General features: G+C 43.2%; 3 non-coding genes across 3 annotated transcripts; all 3 read right to left on the bottom strand.

Moving 5' to 3' along the window:
* Nucleotides 1-3600: 3600 nt before the first annotated feature.
* Nucleotides 3601-3674, bottom strand: trnat-agu (transfer RNA threonine (anticodon AGU)). Its single transcript has one exon. It is a non-coding gene; the product is annotated as a tRNA-Thr (tRNA).
* A 9571-nt stretch (nt 3675-13245) lies between these two features.
* Nucleotides 13246-13327, bottom strand: trnas-gcu (transfer RNA serine (anticodon GCU)). The gene has a single exon. It is a non-coding gene; the product is annotated as a tRNA-Ser (tRNA).
* Nucleotides 13328-16507: 3180 nt separating this feature from the next.
* On the bottom strand, nt 16508-16581 carry trnat-agu (transfer RNA threonine (anticodon AGU)). The gene has a single exon. It is a non-coding gene; the product is annotated as a tRNA-Thr (tRNA).
* Between the last annotated feature and the right edge of the window lie 2062 nt (nt 16582-18643).

The following is an 18643-nucleotide window of genomic DNA, read 5'->3' as shown; positions in this document are numbered from 1 at the left end:
TGGCCCTTTGTAATTCAGGTAATTTTCCTGCCAGACAAACTGCTCGCACAAAATGGCATTTTCTGTTCGAAATAATATCGCAACAGAGGTGATGTTCAAGCAATGACATCACCAAGTGCAATTAGGCATGTACATGAAATGGTAAGTGAGGTAAAATACTCTCATGCTGCTGATGGACATGTTTCCATTTCCAAAATTCACGCACTGAATGCAGCTCCTTGGAAAACTGCAAGATCACGCAGGTCCATCGTGAATCGTTTGAAGCAACTGGCAGTTTAAAGTGGCATCTCCTGCTGCTTCTGTGGGGAGTGAGAGACAGACACTGTCGGTATTTGCGTGCAGTTTGATTTTGCACAGAACTGCACAGAAAAACAGCAAATATACCGGGGCTGTGAGATGTTCTATATTATTGATATTTAGCCACAGGAATATCCGCGGTCAGAAGCTGAAAAGGAGAGATAAGAGGCCTGAGAATAAACTTAGAGCTGAATGAATCATGAAAGAGCGAAAGAAAAACAAATGTCATCAGTTCCACTTTGTCTCGTGCGCAATCTTGGGAGCTCCCCAATGGCCTGGTGGTGAGAATTCGGTACTCTCACCGCCGCGAGGTTCGATTCCCAGTCAGGGAATTAACTTTAAAAAGAGTTATGAACTTATTAAATTAATTACATGAAGCTAATTGAATCCTGTTAGTAGTTGAATCCCTGTTTTAATCACCATGAATCAATCGATAACTTTCTATTTCAGACTGAAGGCGATGTTGACGTGGTTACCGAGAGACAGTCAAAACTTTATAAGATTTTTATGCTTTGAATGTGATGATTTTTTTTCATTTTATGGACTGCATCTTAAGAGTGAGATTAAAAACGCAGTGGAGTCGTTGTTAAATTTAACATTAACTGGCAATTGTCGCTGTTTATCACAGGGACGCCCGAACTAGTTCTCCGATCAAGATGAAAGTAACGCAACGAGGAACATCTGATACAACACGAAAGGCATCGGGCTATGACAAAAATCCCCACCGTTTTGCTTTTCCAAAATAAAGGGTGTGAAATTTATTCTCTGAACATTGGAACAGTCTGGTCTCGCTCACGACAGAAATCTCCATGTCACAGCGAACCAGCTCTCCTGCTGCGAATGCGGCCTCCCTTCGGGCCTTTCGGGGGCTTGTCTGTCAAGGAGAATTGTAATTACCGTGAAGCCAATGTTCCATTCCTTTATATGATTCATGTGCCTGATTTCCGACCGCAGGGTAATTGGTGGAATATCAGCCCTGCTCAGCTGGCAATGATTCCGGTACATTTTCTTGATTCCAAAACATGCGTTGAAACCCTGGAACTTTGAGGCGATGAATCCTGAGAATAAAATAAGGGCTCGAACCATCAAACTTTCACGCTGACGGATAACACCGCCGAGAACAGGTGAAGAGATCACCTGCTAAACCAATAATTCACTGGGCTAAACTTTGAGTTTGCAGCCACCAATATAACAACTGTCTACAGTCAGTGAAAAATGAATGATTAAAGCTTGTAGGAGTGAAAATCCAACCAGCCAGTCTTCACTCTTAAACCAGCAACTATGAAGAAAAACATGCCGGAGAAATACTCGATTTCAGAGCGGCGACACTGGGCCAGAGTAAAGTTCATTCAATATCATTGCCGAGTGGCTGGAGGGTGGATTTGGAACTCCTGACCGATTGCACCACGCATTTTCCAGATCTGCTTGGATCACCAATCCCTTCAGCTCATCGCTAAGAGGGACAACTCGATTCTCGGTTTCCTTTTCCTGACGATTGATGAAATTTTACAAATTGGAAGCGATCAATATCAAAGCTAAACACGCCACCGACATGATCACAGATACAAAGCGGCCACACTCTGCTTCAGTGAGATGAAAGTCAAGAGCGATTTCACGGTCGAATGCAATGGCTAACACAATTCATTCAACGAAAGTTCAGGTCGTTGAGGTGCCTTTAAAGTCCTGATTGTTTCTATTGAACTTCTTCCCAAAGCATTTGAGATTCACGTGGGACGATTTGGGGACGTTATTTTCTTTTGTGCAAAAGTTTCAACTGCAGTTCAAGATCAAAATTCCAGGGACGACAGTTGTTCACAATTTATCGGTGCTGGGACCACTGCTGTTCACAATTTATCGGTGCTGGGCCACGGTTGTTCACAATTTATCGATGCTGGCACAACTGTTGTTCACAATATATCAGTGATAGGACCACTGTTGTTAATACTTTATCAGTGGTGGGACCACTGTTGTTCACAATTTATCGGTGCTGGGACCACTTTTGTTCAAAATTTACATTCATGATTTGGACACGGGAATCGGAAGTACAATTTCAAAATTTAGGGACGACACCTCATTGCGAGCTGTAGTTAATACAAAGAAAAATGCGAATAATAAAGGAAGACATTAGTAAATTTGCAGAATGGGCATGTAAATGGCAAATTAATTGCAATATTTATTATATACTCCCTTGCCTTTTTGACCCCCCCCCCACCCCACTAAATGCATTACCTCACACTTCTTCAGATTGAATTGCATTTGCCACTTTTCTTTCCACCTGCCTGCTCTATGGATATTTTCCTGCAGTCGACAGCTTTCCTCCTCACTCTCAACCACAGGAACAATTTTTGTATCATCTGCAAATTTCTTCATCATGCCACCTACATTTCAGTCTAAATCAATGATCTGTACCATGAAAAGCAGGGACCTGGTACGAAGCCGCATGGAACCCCACTCGAAACAGCCTTCCAGTCACAAAAGCACCCGTCGATCACAACCGCTTGCTTCCTGCTACTCAGCCAATTTTGGATTCAACTTGCCAATGTCCGTTGGATCCAATGGGCTTTTACATTTTTGACAAATCTGCCCTGTAGGACTTTGTCAAAAGCCTCGTTAAAATCCATGTTGACTCCATCAATCGCGCTACCCTCATCGATCCTCCTTGATACCTCCTCAAATAATTCAATTCAAACGACCTTCCCTTAACAAATCCACGCTGACTCTCCTTGATTAATCCGTGCCTTTCTAAATGACGATTCATACTTCAGCTCGAGTTTAGGCTGACTGGCCTGTATTTACTCGATCTATCCCTGTCTCCCTTTTTCAACAATGGTACAACGTTAGCAATCCTCAAATCCTCCTGCACGACACCTTTTGCCAGGGTGGATTGGAAAATGATGGTCAGAGCCTCCGCTATTTCCTTCCTTGCTTCTGTTAACATCCTGGGATATATTTCATCTGGGCCTGCAGATTCAGGTCGAGCGATTTGAGGACTTCTTTTTCCTCTTTGCAAACGTTTGTCCCGCAGGTCAAGATCACAAGTCTTGGTCCAAATTAGGATGTCTTCCGGCTTTCAACCTCAAATCGTGAATTATACCCCGATCCCAACGAGCCTGGAAACAAGAACGTGTCCTCAAATTAACGTGTAACAGACACATTCTCTGAGAGGTCTGTCTGTGGAATGAAAGGGCGTTTTTGAACAGTCATTCTGTGATCCGTTTCCTCCTGAAACCTGAACAATTACGAACACCACATTGTCATTTTGTCGCTTTATTCCATAAATTAGGTAAAATAACGAGCTGCACAAGGCACTGCTGGGAGTTGAACCCAGGATCTCCTGTTTACTAGACAGATGCTTTAACCAACTAAGCCACAGCGCCAATTGATGACATGGGGCCCCCACCTCCTCACTAATATCTATCAGCGACACTTCAATGTTGGGGGTTCAGGCCGTTTTGTCTCTGTCCATTTCGCTTGTCCGTTCACCTGTGCATCACGACACTGACTGCATTTCTCGCTGAGTTTATCTTTGTGTATCCTTCAGTGCATTGATACATGGATGATTATATGTGATTGTATTTGTGACATTAAATAAATCAGGGCTTCAGACAATTCTCGCTCTGACATTGGAGAACTATTGAGCCGAACTTTACAGCGGAGTGTTGTTTATTGTGGTGCTGAAACTAAAAAAATCGTAAGAGGAGCAAAAAGGGAAAAGGAGAAAAACTTATGATTTAAAATTAGGACAACTCTCAAGGTTTTTACGAGTATATTGAGAGAAAGAAGGGAGGCTGAGAGTAATGTGGGCTGCTTAAGGACAGATGGAGGTGATATTGTAATTGAAAATCAGGAAATGGCAGAGTTGCTAAATTTTTACTTTGCATCGGTCGTCACAGAAATGGATGAGACTAACATACCAGAGACACGAGGAAAACTGTTAATAAATCAAGGGGTTTCAGTACAAGTAAAATGATGGCAATGGAGAAAATGAGGAGGCGAAAGATAGACAAATCTCCAGGACCTGATGGTTTCCACCCCAGGGGATGAAATGGAACAGGTGAGGAAATTGTACATGCTTTAGTCATGATCGATCAAAACTCTCTTGATTTAGGAATTGTTATTTAACGAAGCGCATCTTGATTGGAGGCTTGTGTTTGAGAAAGATCTCGAAGTGATAATTGAGAACAATTTTACAACACCAAGTTATAGTCCAACAAATTTATTTTAAATTTGGAATTTAAAATAAATTTGTTGGACTATAACTTGGTGTTGTAAAATTGTTTACAATTGTCAACCCCAGTCCATCACCGGCATCTCCACATCATAATAATTGAGAGACCGAAAATAAAGCTGTTTGGCAGGAGCGCTGATGCTGTCGGTTGTTCGCTGCTCTCGTGTTGCACAATTGTGAAGCGTGCGTTACTTATTTATAGCAGTATGGGCTCCAGAAATGACCAGGTTGTGAGTTCGAGCGTCTTCTAATACAATCAAATCTTTTACTCCGAACATTTTGATCGGAGTTCAAGGTAGAAATGGTATCTTCCATAACGCAACTTGTTAACAACCAGTCGTTTTTACAATACGCTCTTGTGGGACAAACGTATGGAGGTCAACAATCGACTTCTTAGTTTTCCCATGTGGGAATTTGGGTTCCTCTGGCCTACCGTCTTTCAATAGCAGGTGCCAGTTTACTTGTTCACAGGGGGAGAGGGGGCTTTTAGCGGCAGCTCATATGGCAAAGGGGCCGGTACAAGATCTTTAAATCTAAAGAACCAAACACACAATTCTTCTTTTCTTTAAACCGATATTCATCGGTTGGAAGTTTCGTGTTGGGAAAATTTGGAAGAGAAATATGCTGCCTGGTTTCACTGTGTCACGGGTGAAATTATTCAGCTTACAGATGTTAATAGGCTGAAAGGTCGAGAGGCCTTTTCCAACTCCCGTGTGGGACAAGTTCAGCTTTTGAGCCGCTGGGTAAAGTGCTATTTTAATTGCTGCTAACGAATGACACGACATTTGGCACAAACAAGAAGAATTGTAAACTCACGAGTTCACTGTTCATGTTTCTTACATCATGTTCAACAGAAACAAGGATTCTCCTCAACACGTTGCTGAGAATTTTATCAAACGGACCTCACCCTCGTTCGACGACTGCAGGGATAATTCAGAGATCTCCCATGAATATGTACGATGGGAGCTTATGTAGTATCGAGCCTGGGTAGCTCAGTCGGTAGAGTATCAGACTTTTAAAGTGAGTAGTGAGCTGAAGGTCCAGCGTTTAACTCCCTGTCCAGGCTCCAAATTTCGGAACAGCTGGCAAGCTGTGACTTTGCAGCGGGACCTGAGATGTGTTGTCAAAGTTTCGATAGTATCTTGTTTCCCAGGGATGGGCAGTAATGCGCCGTCTGAGGCGGTTCCCGATCAGGAATTCAACTTTACTGTATTAGTTCACTGTATTAATTTCGCAAAACTCATTCAACTCTGTAAAAAAGACGAATACTTGTTCAAATCGCCATTGATCAACCAGTTACTTTCTGTTTCCGGCTGAAAGAAATGCTGACTTTTTTTATGCGTTAATTCACCAGGCCGAATTTAGGGAGTTCAGAGGAGAAGTGAAAAAGGAAATGAGAGGCAAAGAGAAATATGACTATAGACTGACGGCCAACATAAAAGTGAATCCAAAAGACTTCGACAGGCAAGCAAACAGTAAACGGGTAGTCAGAGGAGGGGTGAGGCCGATTCGGCACGAAAAAGGAGGTCTACTCATGGAGGCAGAGGGGATGGCCTGGGTACCAAATGAGTACTTTGCATCTATCTTTACCAAGAAGCTGCTGCCAGAGTCTCAGCAAAGGAAGTTATCGTTGAGATACTGGATGGTCTAAAAATTGATAAGGAAGAGGCACTTGAACGGCTGGCTGCACTTAAAGTAGATAAGCCACCCGGTCCGGATGGGATGCATGCTCGGTTGCTGAGGGAAGTAAGGGTTGAAATTGCTGAGGTACTGGCCATAATCTACCAACATCCTTAGATATGTGGGTGGTGCCAGGGGACTGGAAAGTTGCAAAGGTTACACGCTTGTCCAAAAAAGGGTGTACGGATAAACCCAGCAATTTTTGGCCAGTCAGTTTAACCTCAGTGGTGGGGAAACGTTTCGAAACGATAACCCGGGACAGAATTAACAGCCACTTGGACGAGGGTGGATTGATTAGGGAAAGGCAGCACGGATTTGTTAAAGGCAAATCGTGGTTAACTGACCTGTTAGAGTTTTTTGATGAGGTAACAGAGAGGATCGATAACGGCAATTTAGTTGATGTGGTGTATAAGGACTTTCAAAAGGTGTTTGCTAAAGTGCCGCATGGTGGGCTTCTCATCAAGATTGCGGCCCATGGAATAAACGGGGCAGAAACAACATAAATGCAGAATTGACGAACAGCAGGAAACAGATTACTGGTGATCTGTTGTTTTTCGAACTGGCGAGAGGTGTACAGTGGCGTTCCCCAGGGATCAGTGCTGGGACCACTGCTTTTCTTGATATATATTAATGACTTGGACTTGAGTGCACAGAGCACAATTTCAAAATTTGCAGATGAAACAAAACTTGGAAGGGTAGTAAACAGTGATAAGGATAGTGATAGACTTCAAAGGATATAGACAGGCTGGTGGCATGGGCGGAGACCGGGCAGATGAAATTTAACGCAAAAAAAAATGCGAAATGATACATTTCGGTCGGAAAAACGAGGAGAGGCAAAATAAACTCCAGGGCACAAATGTAAAAGCGGTAGAGGAACAAAGAGGTGTTTATGTGTACAAATCGTTGAATGTGGCAGGACAGGTTGAGAAAGCGGTTAAAAAGCATACGGGATCCTGGGCTTCAGAAATAGATGTATGGAGTGCAAAAGTACAAAAGTATAGAAGTCAGGATGAACCTTTACAACACACTGGTTCGAACACAACTGAAATTTTGTGTGGGGTTCGGGACACCGCACTTCAGGAAAGATGTGAAGGCCTTCGAGGGGGTGCAGAAAAAAAATACTATCATAATTCCAGGGATGAGGGACTTTACTCACGTGGATAGACCGGAGAATCTGAGGTTGTTCTCCTTGGAACAGAGACGGTTTTGTAGAGATTTGATAGAGGTATTCAAAATCATGAAGGATCTCGGCATGGAAGATGGAGAGAAACTGTTCCCATTGGCGGAAGGGTCAAGAACCAGAGGACAGAGATTTAAAGTGATTGGCAAAATAACCAAAGGTGACATGAGGAAAAACTTTTTTACACAGCGAGAGGTTCGGATCTCGAATGCACTGCCCGAGGGTATAATGGAGGCAGATTCAATCATGGCCTTCAAAGGGAAGCTGGATAAGTACTTGAAAGGAAAAAAAAATGCAGGGCTTCGGGGAAAGGCGGGGGAGTGGTTCTAGCTGGATTGCTCTTGCAGAGATCTCGCACGGACTCGAAGGCGCGAATGGCCTCTTTCCGTGCTATCAGCTTTCTATGATTCAATTCTATGTGTTGATTGCAATGCAAAGGGAACAGAGCGTGCCAAAAATCGGCACGACTCTCAGTATCCTCACAAGCAATGTATTTTAAGAGCAACTAATTCTGAAACGTCTTACTTGATAACTCAAGTCGTGCACTCGAAAGCAATTTGGTAAAGGGAGACTAATATTGGTGATTGGAAATAGTTGGTGCACAACTTGATATTGCTGTCCACCCGAATAGAAAACGAGATTGAATGGATCGAAGTGGTCTGAAAGGATGGGCGATCGGCTGTGAGACGCAACCAACTTTTACACTGGCTGCACAACTAAAGTAATAGTGGCTCGTTGGTCCAGGGGTATGATTCTCGCTTAGGGAGTTTCATTGAGTGATATGCGAGAGGTGCCGGGTTCAAATCCCGGACGAGCCCGCATGTGTTTCGCCTTTTAGTGAAAAGTCACCAATTGTCTTCTCACATCTTTTCAGTTTTGCTGTTGGTGGAACTGAATTATATCCAGAGGATGTTTGAGCTCCAGTGGACTGAATGCCGAAGTTTCGTCGACGCAATACACATGAAGCAAATAAAATGTCTCAAGATGATGAGGAGATTGAAACTGAATTTGGATTTTTCCCAATTCAGGCGGATATTAGATGACGGGATAGAAAGCCACATATCCAAGTTTGCCGATGACACCAAGATGGGCAGCATTGTAAGCAGTGCAGATGAAAGCATAAAATTACAGAGAGGCATTAATATAATAAATTAATGTGCAAAATTGTGGCAAATCGATATGAATTTCGTCAAGTGTGAGGTCATCCACTTTGGACCTAAAAGGATAAATCAGAGTACTTTCTAAATGGTGAAAAGCTTGAAACAGTGGAGGTCCAAAAAGACTGAGGTGTCCATGAACAGACATCATTAAAATGTCATGGACAGGTACAAAAAATAATCAAAAAGGTTAATGGAATGTTGGTCTTTATATCCGGAGGACTAGATTCAAGGGGATAGGCATTATGATACAGTTATACAAAGCTCTGGTTGGACCACACCTGGAGTATTGCCTTCAGTTCTGGGCAACGCACCTTAGGAAGTATATATTGGCTATGAAGGGAGTGCAGCGTCGATTTACTAGAATGTTGACTGGACTCCACAGTTAAAATTACGCGGAGAGATTACATAAACTCGGGTTTGCCTCGAATTTAGTAGATTAAGTGCTGATTTGATCGAACATTTCAAAATATTAAGGGGAACTGATGGGGTAAATAGAAAAAAAAAGATTTCCGCCCGTTAGCGTGTCCAGGACTCGGGGAAGCAGCCTAAATATTAGTGTCAGGACTTTCAGGAGTGAAGTTGGGAAACACCTCTGCAAGCAAAGGGAGGGAGAAGTTTGGAATTCTCTTCCGCAAACGGCAGTTGATGCGAGCTCAATTGTTAATTTTAAAACTGAAATTGATAGATTTTTGTTAACCAAAGGCATTAAGGGACATGGGGCTAAGGCGATAATATGCAATTAAGTTACATATCAACCAGGATCGAACTGAATTGCGCATAAGGCTCGAGGGGCGAAATAGTATACTTTTGCTCTTCAGCTCCTCATTGTTACAGAATGATCCTGCATTGTATTGGGAATCGAACCAAGGTCTCCAGCGTAACAAGTAAGAATTCGACCCCAAGCACCATCAATGCGCGCGTTTGTAACAGCAGCATGTGTCCATTTGGAATCCGATCTGAATGAACATGCCGTTTACAGCTGCGGTGGCCGAGTGTTTAAAGCGTTGGACTCAAAATTCAATTGAGGTTTTCCTGCCCAGGTTTGAATTCTGCTCGCAGAGCTACTGTTTAAAGATCCCTTCAGTGCTGAAATAGATTAATTGGAGTTAATTGACCGCATTTATCTCTCTCCCAGAATGAGAGATTCTCCAGCTTTTAACTTGTGTCCAATCTTCTCTTGCAGGATTTCAAGACCCAAGAAGGAATCTCTCCCAATCTGTAACATAAATTCTGCTGGTTTGCAAAACCTGACATTTATACTCTTTATTTTCTTTGCCTGCATCTCTCTATCTCTCCATGTCTCCGTCTCGTGTCTCTCTGTATTGTCCACAATGGACTTCTCAGGCTTCCTTGAACGGCGAAGGCTGCTCTAACCTGCAACAAAAGCAGAGAAGAGTAAAGAAAAAAAAGACTGAGGAAGTCGGAAAAGGAAAGGTGCAACCCAGCTGATAAATTCGTAGCTAATGTTTCCACATCCGTGGCTCTTCGTTCTCATAGTGAATGAAAGCAGCAATTTGAGTAAAGTGTACTTATGGTGGAGTGTAAACTATGACGATGCCGAGACAGACGACAATGTCGTTTCAGAGCAATTCATTCTGTAAAGTGTTACTTGATAATACAAGTCGTACATTCAAAACAAATTTGATAAAGAGAGACTAATATTGTTGATCTGAAATAATTAGTTTAGAATCTGATATTGCTCTACATCGTATATCGTACAAGAAAGCGAGTTTGGATGGCCATGGTGTTCTGAAAGGATGGCGGATCGGCTGCGTGCCAGCGAAATTTTACAGTGGCTGCACGGCTCTGTTCCCAGTTGGACTTTGGATCTGATTCTCGCTCAGGGAGTTTCACTGGTTCAAATCCCAGTATGAGCCCCCTTGCGTCCCCATTTTTCGCCAAAAACCACCAATTGGCTTCTCACATCTTTGAAGCAAGTGCAGAAGGCAGGTTTGACTTATCTCCAGCCGAGCATGTTTTAACACCAGAGGAGGGAATGCAGAGGGTGTTTCCACGAAAGACACGTCGACGAAATGAAGATAATCTTTCAAGAAGTTGTACAGATTGAAGCCGGCACATGAATTTATCTCAATTCAGGCGATTTCATGGGTACAGATACAAAAGGTAAAGGAAGCTGCTTTGGCCTGGAACCAAACCCCTGGTTTCCCGTCGGCAGGCGAGGGTTCTACACTCAACCACCAATCCACACACGGCTGCAGGCTGTACGTGAAGCGTTGGATACAAGTCTGGAACATGCAGTCTGGCAGAGTTCCTGTGATGAGCCTGCGCAGTCTCCAACCGCGTGCTACCTGTGGGTGACCAAACGAGTGGGTCAAGCATGGTCTTGAAATTCACTTAGATTCGAAATCACTTCAAACCGCCACTGTAAAATGGTCAAATAAATAAGAGCTGCAGTTATCAGGCAGTGTTTACTTTTTTCAGAAATAATGTAAGAATCCAGCCCTATGTACACGTCTAAGATTTCACGGCATGCGACGAATTTCCTTTAAGCGGCCACATAAATTCTGCTCAATCACAGAATTGGAGATTTATACAATATTCTTTGCATGTATCTATCTATCTCTGTCTGCGTTTCTTCACTTTCGCTGTTGATCCCGAATGGACTTATCAGGCTTCCTTCAACAGCCAGGTCTGCAAAGCCGGGATGGGAAAAGGCTATCGGTTCTTCGTCCAATTGTTGGATTTCAACGGGATGAGATTTGCTATTTTCCGTCTCCGTTTTCGGAAAAAATAAACCCAGATGGGATTCCCCGTCCTCGGGCCCCGTCACCTCCGGGTAATGGGAATGAACCCGATCTAGCACTCGATTTAATATCTGTATTCTCATTGTTTAACAATAAAATTATAGGGATATATTTATTTTGAGGACACATTTTAGAAATGAACACATTACAGACTTATTCGAAAACTAGAAGCACGTGGGATTAAAGGGTCGGTGGAAACGTGGGCAAGTAATTGGCTAAAGGATAGGAGGCCGAGATTAGTGGTGAACGGATGTTTTTCTGACTGGAGAGAAATATGCAGTGGGATCCCCCAGGGGTCGGTATTAGGATTATTGTTTTTCTTGTTATATATAAATGACTTGGATGTGGCAATAGGGAGTACAATTTCGAAGTTTGCGGATGATACAAAACTTGGTAACGTGGTAAATAGTGAGCAAGATAATAGCAGACTTCAGGAGGTCAAAGACAGACTGGTGAAATGGGCAGTCACGTGACAGATTTAACGCCGATCAGTGTGAAGTGATGCACTTTTGGAAGAAGAACATGGAGAGGCAGTACAATCTAAATGGAACAAATTATGGGGGGTTCTAAGAGCAGAGGGACCTGGGGGTTCATATTCAGAAAACAGGGCAAGTTGATGAGGTGATTAAGAAAGCGTATGGGATACTTGGCTTTGTGAATCGGGGCATTGAATATTAAAAAAGGAAATCATACTAATCCTTACAAATCAGTGGTTCGGCCTCAGCTGAAGTATATTGTACAGATCTGGGCACCACACTTTAGGATGAAAAGGCATTGAAGAGGATTCAGAGCAGGTTGACCTGGATGACACCAGTGCTGAGGGACTTCAGTTATGTGGAGAGATTGGAGAAGCTGGGATTGTTCTCCTTCCAACAGAGATGGTTAACGGGAGACCTAATAGAGATATTCAAAATAATGAGGGGTTTTGAAAGAGCAAGTAGGGAGAAACTGTTTCCTCTGGCAAGTGGGTCGGTAACCAGAGATCACAGATTTAAAATAATTGGCAAAAGAACAAGAGGGGAATTGAGAAGAATTTTTTTCACACAGAGGGTTGTTAAGATCAGGAACGCACTTCCTGAAAGGATGGTGGAAGCAGATTCCATTGGATCATTTAAAAGGCAATTGGACATAATTGAAGAGGACTAATTTGCAGTGTTATGGGGAAAAATCTGGGGTGTGGGTCTAATTTGGACAGATCTTCGAAAAAGCCGACACTGGCACGACGGCCGAATGGCCTCCTTCTGTGCTGTAATATTCTATGATTCTCTGATTACCTTCTGAATCATTGCAATTGATGCTATTCAGTGTTGAGCAACCAAGAAAATTATAACCGTGAAATTCGGCTTTTCCATTCCCTTATGAATATCGCAGATTATAATGTCCAGGCGGGGTGGGACTGAATGGGGGATAGAGTGCGGAGATTGGAATGGAAGCTCATCAGAATGAACTTGGTCTCATCAGTTTTTGTTATTTTTCCTACCAGTTGCCCGAAACAGGCGGTGAACCTTCTTCTCGAGAGAGGATCGTCATTACAGTTCAGAAGGAAAAAGGTCTCAAGAAAATCGGGTAAAACGCACACAGAATGATCCGGGACTTACAGCACACCCCTTTTAAATAGACACAGATACGGAATAATCCGGGACGAACAGTACGTCCCTTTTTAACGGACACGCACACGGAATGATCCGGTCATAAATCTTCATTGTGGTCCATAAGTTTCTCTGACGTTGACCATAAGATTTACTCTTTTTACAATGACACCAATGTGCACTCTGATATTTCGCGATCTCACAATCTCAACACCTTCCTGGAAGGAACTGTTGCTGATTTCAGCAAACAATGCAAAACCCTCCGTCTGCCGTTTCGAGAAGGATGGGACTTCGACCAGATCTTCTGGGTGGACTGAATGAGAGAAACAAAATTTAAACAAAATAACGACGAGGATGGGATTCGAACCCACGCGTGCATAGCACAATGGATTAGCAGTCCATCGCCTTAACCTCTCGGCCACCTCGTCGCATGGTGAAATAAGCGAAAGCTCCTTTATTCAAAATGAAAATACTGGCAATGTTGCCAAACTGAAATGAAAACTGTAAATGTGTTTATCCTCAGCAGGTCAGGCAGAATCTTTAGACATAGAAACAGAGTTAACGTTTCAGGTCGATGACCATCACATGAGTATTCCAACTCACTCAACTTGCGCCTTGTCGATGGTTGAACGGCTTTAGGGAATTAGAAGGTGAGTGACTTGGCTCAGAATATCCAGCCTCTGACCTGCTTTTGTAACCACAGTATATATGTGGCTGGTCCAGTTATGTTTCTGGTTAATGATAACCACTAGTATGTTGATGGTGGCGGTTCGGCGATGTTAATACCAAATCCCAGCAGAAGAGATTTACTGTAAAGATTCCAGGGATGAGGGGAATAAGTTTCATGGATCGATTGGAGAAGCTGGGGTTGTTCTGCTTGGAACAGAGACGGTAACGAGGAGATTTGATAGAGGTATTCAAAATCATGAAGGATCCAGACAGAGTCGATAGAGTGAAACTGTTCCTATTGGCGGAAGGTTCAAGGACCAGAGAATATCGATTTAAGTTGTTTGGCAAAAGAACCAAAGGTGACATGAGGAAAAACTTTTCTACACAGCGAGTGTTTAGGATCTGGAATACACCGCCCGAGGTGGTGGTGGAGGCAGATTCAATCATCTTCTTCAATAAGGAACTGGATAAGTATTTGAAAGGAAAGAAAATGCAGGGCGACAGGGAAAGGGTGGGGGAGTGGGTCTATCTGGATTGCACTTGCAGAGAGCCGGCACGGACTCGATGTGCCGAATGGCCTCTTTTCGTGCTGTGACCTTTCTTTGATTCTATTCTATGTGTCGGAGGCGATGCGAAGCGACCGGAGCGTGACGTAAATCGACCTGTTCATGTACATTCCCTGATAATAAATCCTAGTGTGATGCAAAGAAGAAATTCATAATTATGGTGCATATCTTTTATATTATACTGACTATAAGAGGTACTCGGTTCACCAGGGCGCCATTGTGCACATTCATTGATACTTCACCGAGATCACACCTTACAGTCCCAACACCTCCGTCCAAGAAACAGTTGGGTGGCAATCCATACTTTGCTGAATTGTGCAAATAGGTTTAAACCAGCAATGCGGAAAAGCACTTGTATTAAAGAAGGGTTTTTGGTGAGGCGGCCAAAATGAAAAACTCCACAAATTCTGGCAGCAGTGCGATTCGAGCCCACATAATTCAGAGATGGAAGCCAGCATCTGAGACAGCGAAGTTACTCACGCAAACCCTTCAGATCTGATGATTCAGGTCATGGAGCTGAAACATTACCTCTGGTTCTTTTTCCACAGGTGCTGCCTGACCTGCTCAGTGTTTTCAGCATTTTCTGTTTTCATTTTTGTGATTTCACAATGGCTGTTTTCCTGAAAACACCCATTTTGACCCAAGGACAAAGCTCGCACTTTACTTTCCCCACGCGCTTAAAGTCTGCCGTTTCGGAACAAAATCCCCTCCGCGCCGATCTTTCAAAGGACCTTTCGCTCACGGCCAACCTCCTGTAATCGACACTTTTTCACCATTGCCGCTCTTTTCATTTCTCCTCATTCCTTTACAATCGGACATTTCCACAGACCTATTACGATCAAGCAGAACATTTCCGACTTTCCTGCACCGCCCAGATTGCCAAAAGTGCAGCTTTCATCCGTCTTTCGCAGCTATGTCGCGCCGCCCGTCTCTCCCGCAAATCAACTGCTCGGGGAAAAGCGCGAACGACCATGGAAACAAATCCCAGTTCTTCAGTTAACATCCCCCGTGTCACAAGATACCCCATGGAAATTTCACGGAAAAGTATGCGCTGTCCTACCGAATGCCAGCCCTGCTTTCTTTGAGCTTGTCTCTGGAGCAGATCGAAATGTATCGACTGGTTTCAAGGCACACATGAACATTGATGCGAACGGGACATGTGCCCCCGAGAAACCGCGGTCGATGTCGAGCAAACTTAAATGTGAAAGTGAGTGTTAGAGTAGGCAAGGCCGCAGGAAAGTCTCAATGAAATAGACCATGATTGTGGAAGGAAGAAAAAGCTGGAGGCAGCGGCGGGTCTGAATTTTGGATCATCCAACAGAGACACATGAGAGAACAAAAACAGGATACAGACAAAGGTGCTGGGGCAGAAAGAAAAAGCACGAAATAAGAAGAATGAAATGAGAGTGAAAGAAAGAATGGGAGAGAGGGAGGTGAAAGGAAGAAAGAGAGAAAGAAAGATAGAAGGGAGAGACAAAATCAAGCGTGCAATACTCATCCCGCAAATGGGCGCTGCTCCCAATCGGCTACACTTCGCCCCACAGACCCTCATCCCATTCATACCGTCCTACAATACACTGTCAATGCTGTGCAGTGAAACAGAGAGTTTAAAGGTATAAAGACACTCACACCGTCCTACAATACACTGTCAATGCTGTGCAGAGAGACAGAGAGTTTAAAGGTATAGAGATACTCACCTTTTTTTTTCAAAAGTAGCACATCCCAGGAGTAAGAGAGAGCGTGGGTTTGCTCTCCTGGTGTAGCTGAGGCTTGTTAGTCAAGAGTCCCCTCCTCCCAGTATTGGCTGTGGAGGAAGTACAGTGTAGATTTAATGAAATACCTTCAGCCTGACCGAGGTTATTCTGACTGGCCAGTAATTACTCGATCGATCTCTTTCTCCCTTTTAAACAACGGTACATCTTTAGCAGCCCTCCAATCCTCCGGCATCACACCTGTAACCAGGGAGGATTGGAAAACGATGGTCAGAGCCTCCGCTATTTCCTTCCTTGCTTCTATTAACAGCCTGGGATATATTTCGTCAGGGCCCGGGGATTCAGGTGGAGTGATTTGGAAACTTTCACTTTCCAGTTTTCAAAAGTTTGCACCGCTGGTCAAGATCACAAGTCTCGGTCAGAATTAGGACTACTTCCGGGTTTAAACTTCAAATCGTGAATTATACCCCGACCCCAACGAGACCAGAAACAAGAACGTGTTACAGACACATTCAATGAGAGGTCTGTCTGAATAATGAAAGTGCGTTTTTGAGCAGTCATCTTGATATCTGTTCCCGCCTGAAACCTGAACAAATCCAAACACCACAGTGTTATTTTGTCGCTTCATGCCACAAATTAGGTGAAAATAATAAGTTGCATAAGGCACTGCTGGGAGTTGAACCCAGGATCCCCTGTTTACTAGACAGATGCTTTAACCAGCTAAGCCACAGCGCCAATTGGTGACAACCTATTCACACCTCCTCTCAATAACATCTATCAGCGACACGTTATTGTCTGTTCGGGGTTCAGACCGTTTGATTTTGTCGATTTCGCTTGTCCGTTTCCCTGTGCATCCCGATACTTCCCGCATTTTTTCGCTGTGTTTATCTTTGTGTATCCATCAGTGCATTGATACACCGATGATTATGTGTGCTTGTGTTTGTTACATTAAATAAATTAGGGGATCAGACAATTCTCTCTCTGACAGTAAAGAACTGATGAGCCGAACTTTATTGCAAAGTATTATTTCTTGCGGTGCTGAAACTAAAAACCGGAAGAGGAACAATCAGGGAAAAGGAGAAAAACCTGTGAGGGAAAATGAGGACAACAATCAAGATTTTTACCAGTGCATGAAGAGAAAGAAGGGTGACTAAGAGTAATGTGGGCCCTTTAAAGACAGATGGAGGTGATATTGTAATTGAATATCAGGAAATAGCAGAATTGCTAAATATTTACTTCACAGAAAAGGATGAGGATAACATACCAGAGACACGAGGACAACTGTAAATAAATCATGGGGATTCAGTACAAGTAAAATAATGGCAATGGAGAAAATAATTAGATTAAAGATAGACAAATCTCCAGGACCTGATCGTTACCACCCGAGGGGACTAAGAGGAATAGGCGAGGAAATTATACATGCTTTAGTCATGATCGTTCAAAATATCTTGATTCAGGAATTGGTCCTTTGATTGAAACATTGTCAATGTCACTCCATTATTTAGGATGTGTAGCAGAGATGAAGTTGGAAATTATAGACCCATTAGTCTGACGTCCGTGGTGGGGACGTTACCAGTATTCGTTATTAAGGAAGGAATGCCTGAGCACTTGGATAAATATGAAGTAATCAGAGAGAACCAGCATGGATTTATAAAGGGTAAGTCAAGTCCAACAAAGCTAGTTGAACTTTTTGAAGATATATCTAACGTGGTAGATAATGGAGTGTCTATGGATGTTATATAATATTGAATTCCAGAAGGATTCGATAAGGTACCACAGAAGATACTGTTAACATAAATGGGAGTGCGTAGAATTTAAAGCAACCTATCGAAACGGGTTTGGAGTTGGTTAGAAGGTGGGAGGAAGAGATCCGGTGTATAAATGACGTAGACGACGGAATAGACTGCCGCATATTCTGGCGATTTGGAGGAGGGGACCGAGTGTAATGTATCAAAGTTTGCAGATGATACAAAGATGGGAGGGAAAGTAGAGAGTGAGGAGGACATAAAAAACCTACAAGGGGATATAAACAGGCTGGGTGAGTGGGCGGAGATTTGGCAGATGCAATGCAATATTGGAAAATGTGAGGTTATGCACTTTGGCAGAAAAAATCAGAAAGCAAGTAATTATCTTAATGGCGAGAAATTGGAAAGTACAGCAGTACAAAGAGATCTGGGAGTCCTCGTGCAAGAAAGTCAAAAAGTTAATATGCAGGTGCAGCAGGTGATCAAGAAGGCCAACGGAATGTTGGCTTTCATTGCTAGGGGGATTGAATATAAAAACAGGTAAGTATTGCTGCAGTTATATAAGGTATTGGTGAGAATGAGAGGCGATCTTATTGAAACATATGAGATTGTGAAGGGGCTTGATCGGGTGGATGCGTTAAGGATGTTCCCAAGGATGGGTGAAACTAGAACTAGGGGGCATAATCTTAGAATAAGGGGCTGCTCTTTCAAAGCTGAGAGGAGGAGAAACTTCTTCACACAGAGGGTAGTAGGTCTGTGGAATTTGCTGCCCCAGGAAGCTGTGGAAGCTGCATCATTAAATAAATTTAAAGCAGAAATAGACAGTTTCCTAGAAGTAAAGGGAATTAGGGGTTACGGTGAGCGGGCAGGAAATTGGACATGAATTTAGATGTGAGGTTAGGATCAGATCAGCCATGATCTTATTGAATGGCGGAGCAGGCTGGAGGGGCCGATTGGCCTACTCCTGCTCCTATTTCTTATGTTCTTATGTTCTTATATCCACGTTTGTCGCTGACACCAAGTTAGGTGTCACAGTGAATATTGTAAATGGA

Source organism: Heptranchias perlo, unplaced genomic scaffold (assembly GCF_035084215.1).
Source record: "Heptranchias perlo isolate sHepPer1 unplaced genomic scaffold, sHepPer1.hap1 HAP1_SCAFFOLD_73, whole genome shotgun sequence".
NCBI classification, from domain to species: Eukaryota; Metazoa; Chordata; class Chondrichthyes; order Hexanchiformes; family Hexanchidae; genus Heptranchias; species Heptranchias perlo.
Note: the sequence above shows the minus strand (reverse complement) of the source record. Positions and strands in the feature narration are given on the sequence as shown.